The sequence below is a fragment of the Zea mays genome, chromosome 8 (genome assembly GCF_902167145.1).
Source record: "Zea mays cultivar B73 chromosome 8, Zm-B73-REFERENCE-NAM-5.0, whole genome shotgun sequence".
NCBI lineage: Eukaryota > Viridiplantae > Streptophyta > Magnoliopsida > Poales > Poaceae > Zea > Zea mays.
The window spans coordinates 37,047,736-37,052,304 of NC_050103.1; the positions used below are offsets into that span (position 1 = coordinate 37,047,736).

Below are 4,569 nucleotides of genomic sequence, written 5' to 3' on the forward strand. Positions count from 1 at the left end.
GGGAACATCTGGTTCTTTATTGCCATGTCCTATGTCCGATGAATAATACATAGACTATAGAAACATATTGGGATCAATGAAAAAGGTATTACATTTTGTGACACTTTTTTCTGTTTCTTTTGTATGATGTACACATGTGTCTGCATGAGAAATTAGGTTATGATAGGGTGCCCATAAAGGCGCCTTATGATGCTGTGGATACAATTCCGGCGATCTACAGACTACAGCGAGGGGCAGCACTTCTTGCACGCAGACTTCACCTTGGGACGACCGGAAGAGATGATGCTGCCAAAGGCGGTAGACCACTTCTGCGAGAACGGTGAAGCCGGCAGTCCACCAGATGCTTTGGAAAGGCGCCGCGTATGTTCTTGACTTCTTGGTCGAGAAGGTAGCAGCTCTGCGGCTACACCAGAAATTCTAAATCATGTAGTAGGCTAGTAGCGTGCGTGGACAAGGGGAATGGGGTACACAAGACTGGAAAACGGGGGTGTACTCGAGGAACAAATCATGTGTGCTGGCATGGTTTTAGCATGTCAACTATGATGTGTTTTTAGGAGGTGCGTAAAGAAACAGGGTGCAAATCTGCACAGGAAGACGAAAATGTCTAAAATCAGGAATGGCATGTTTTGAATCCAAGTCTGGAGTCGCAAAAATCGAGTTTTCTTCACTGGCACACTCGTCCCTTATTTCAATTATCTCGCGGGTGGTGGAGGCTGGTGGGCTCCACATGCCTGTTGCACTGGTGGTGTGTGCCAAGTGCCGGAATGGAATGGGCCAGAGGGGTTTGGTCGGAGACAAGGGCAAGGGCCGGCGCACGTCTGCGGCCTGTGGCGGCGCTGCAGACGAGGTGGATCGTGGGTAGCTGGCCGTCGGGGGAGTCGGCCGGCGGATCCCCCACCGCAGGCAGGCGCACTCGAGGTACGCTCGGTTTGTGCCCCCTGACCTCGCAGCATGTTCGATCTGTTCCCCCAACTTGAGATCAGAATGACATGTAATGAGCTGATGCTATTGCAACTGAAAAAGAGAGAGAGAGAGAAATTGGCTCGCAGCTCCACCTCATCGACCCCGACCGCAGCGTCGACCTCGGCGCTGGCACGCTCTCCATCGTGCGCCTCCGCCAGGGGGACCACTCGTCGCCGTCCTCGCACGCCTGATCCACGAGAAGCCCTACCACCGCCACGGCCTCTTCTGCTTGTTCAGCAGCGGGCGGTCTGACGCTGGCGCCGAGCAGGAGCCCGTCCAGTGGCCGCTGGCCCGTGATGTCGCGGCGGTCAAGCTCCTGCCATGGGCTTGACGGCGAAGAGCTCCATGGTGGTTGGATAGGGCACGTGTGGGCGCGACGGCGGTTGCGGCGCGTTGCCACTCTGAGCCATGCCGCCACGCCAGATCTGGATCTCGCAGGAGCGAGTGGGACGGTGGCGGCGGCGCTGGAGGCATGCGGGGGAGGGGGAGGCAGGGGCGAGCTGGGCAGGCGTGGTTCCCCACGATGTTCCGCGATGGGAGGAGTGAGGGAAAGGCAGAAGGAGGAGGCGAGGATGGTCGGACCGGCGGAGGAGGCGAGCGAGGCGAGGATGCGGGGCTGCCGGTGGATGGATGGATCGAGGGATGGAGCGCGGGCGGGCGGCGGGGTTGCCGGCGTGATGCGACTGCGGGCGGATGTGGGGCGGATGCGGAGGCGCGGCAGAACCATGTGGGTGTGGACGCCTACAGTAGTAACATAATTAGTAGTAGAGATCCGGCCCATTAGTCTCCCCTAACCCTAGCCCCCCCCCCTTCCCCTTGGGATTTTTGCAGCCGCCCCCTTCCCCTCCCCTTCCTCTTAGACGTCACCCCTCCCCCCCCTCTTCCATCTTCTTTCTCCTCAAACCTTTGCAGCCCTCACCACCCAAAACCCTAGCCCCCCATTTCTCTTCCCCCCTCCAAGGTGCAGCCCTCCCGCGTGTTCTCCGTCGTGTGGCTGCGATCTCAATTGGAGTTTGGAGGGAGGAAGAAAGGAGGAAGGGAAGAACCCAAGGTGAATTCATGTTTAACTTTTGTTGTTTTTGTGCTGCAATCAATTGGATTATGCGTTTATCTTTGCGAATCGGTAGAGGTGCTGTCGAGGAATTTTGTGAGTGGGTGGACAGCAGTAGTTCTAAGGATTTCTGAGAATTTTCGTGGGTTAATTAGTGGTAATCAGTGGGATAATCATGTAGAGCTTTGTCATACCTTTCCAACGAGTACTTATGCGCTCGATTTGGAGTTATAATTTAGGAGATATCATTGTTTGAATCCGGATATGTTGCTGTCCAAAAAAACAGATTTTTCAGGTGGGTGAACAGCAGTAGTATTAGCAGTTTCTGGGAATTTTTCGTGGGTAATTAGTGATAACCAGTATGATAATCATGTAGGGCTTTGTCTTATCTTTCCAATGAGTACTTATGCGCTTGATTTGAAATTATATGTTAAAAGATATCGCTGTTTGAATCCGGGTATGTCGCTGTCCAAAAGAGAAAAAACAGATTACAGGGTTTATCTTGAGGACTGTTTTGGGCTAATTAGATGTTGGGATTTTATTATAAATTGTATACAAAATTTGTGGGGAATTTGATGTAGATGCCTCTGGAGTTTTTGGTTGTCACCACTGCTGTCATAATTTTAAAGTTATGAAATTATTAAGCAGCGCCACTGCAGTTTGGTGGGTGCGGGGAGAATTGTTACCCGTGGTGGGGTGTGAGATTGTGCGTAGGTGCGGCGTCGTTTATGAGGCTTATTATGTGAAATTGGTGCACTAAGTTGTGTGTCAAAAACAGGTGGTGGACTTCCGGATCGTACTTAGGGATTTGCCCAAACTTCCGGTGAAGGCAAGTAAAACAGTGATGGTTATTCCGTCTGTCGAATGAAGATTCTTATACTTAATTATGTTTGTGCTATTTGTGTTCGTATTCATATGTCTAATTGAGTACCATCGTTGGAAGATATTCATGTTTTATTGATTACATATGTTGAGTTTGTGGTTTGATCATGTTACTCATGTGGTTTATTATGTGGAATGGGTGGAAGTATATGTCTAGCACATTTTGTTTGGGAAGAACTCATGTTGTTGACTTGCATATTGCATTCATCATCCATTGCATTGAAGTTTCGTCGCGATCTTATGGTCCGACCATACCGGTATAATGAGCATCATATGTTGCCCGAGAAGGGGTATGATGCAGCTTAGAGATATGAAGGCAGAAGTCATTACTGCATCTATAGCCATGTGCATTCATGGGAGAGGTGTGGAATCTGTTGTGGATGTGGATAGTGTGGATCTTTACATTGTGATTCATCTTGGCATTAGGTAATCAGTTACTTGCTTACTTGCTGCAAATTATTATTCAAGAATGAAGTTTTGAACTACGTGGTTGTTTAAGCACGGTTGGTTTACATTGTCCAATTGTTGTTTGCTCTATTTATTTGCTGAGATGTGTCATCTCACTCTTGCATTGTCTGATGCAGGCACCTGATTTCTGCTTTGGGAAAGAAGGGATGTAGCAGCACGGCCACTACACCTTTAATAAAGGAACCACTGCTTAATAATGTTGTTAATCAGGGAGGGTCAAGTCTAGGGAATTATTATGTTCTAGCCTTTCATGGTAGTTGAGCTGATTTTTTTGGGGGTGGGCTGAGTTACCTATTTTTTTAATTGGTCATGAATGTGCTTTACTACTTTTGCATTTTGATTATACTACGTGAATTATCTGTCTTTTATATCCTATATGAACTCTATGTGCCCCCCCTTGTTATGCTTCTTTCAAGGGAGGTGCTGCCGGATTTTGCAATATTTTCTCTCTTTATTTCATTTCTTGTGTTGCATAAGTTTAGTGGAAAGGGTATTTGGTAACATCCATTGTGTGGGATCAGTGGGGGTGTTACATTAATGCAGGAACATATTGCCTTCAGAGTATGGCCACTTGCAGATAACTGGGAAATGCTGAAGGAAACCATTAAAGAACCTGACGAAGGTGGTCTAGTCAGGCTAAAATACACATTCAAGTACGGAGATAAATTCGTTGAGCCAGATGCTGACTGGCTAAAAAGCATTGAGACCGTAAGTGATGAACTGCTTGGGGTATACTCAAAGGCCGAAGATACTGCATTATGAGCGGCCTTTGGAGGCCGAAAGAAAAAGAGGCTTAACCGAGTATTTGACGCAATTGGGTTTGTCTACCCCGACTACCATTATCCAGTGCGGGGTCAAAAAAGAAAGAATACTCCCTCTGCGAAGGAAACTACTTCAGCTGCTCCTAGTGAGCCGGCGCCGAAGAGGAAAAGGGTAAAGGTTCTCACACATCGGCCACGTTATATTGAACTGGCCACAATGCCTGAGTTCGCCGGTGAGACCTCTTCGGCCACCGAAGCTAAAGAATCAACTCTACTGCCAGAAATCGAAGAGTTGGCCGAAGTGCCAGCAACAGAAAAGATGGAAGAACCAAGGACTCAAGAAGCAAAAACATTAGAAGTTTTAAGTCCTTCAGCAAAGATTGAGACAGGAAAAAGCCAGAAGGGTCCAACAGTGACCCCGAAAAGAAAAAGGATGGTTAATGT

At 48.5% G+C, this 4,569-nt stretch overlaps 1 long non-coding RNA gene across 1 annotated transcript; it reads left to right on the top strand.

The window, feature by feature from the left end:
* Positions 1-706: 706 nt before the first annotated feature.
* On the top strand, positions 707-3,865 carry LOC109942034 (uncharacterized). Its single transcript, XR_002264720.2, has 2 exons — positions 707-918; positions 3,481-3,865. It is a non-coding gene; the product is annotated as an uncharacterized lncRNA (long non-coding RNA).
* The last annotated feature ends 704 nt before the right edge of the window (positions 3,866-4,569 follow it).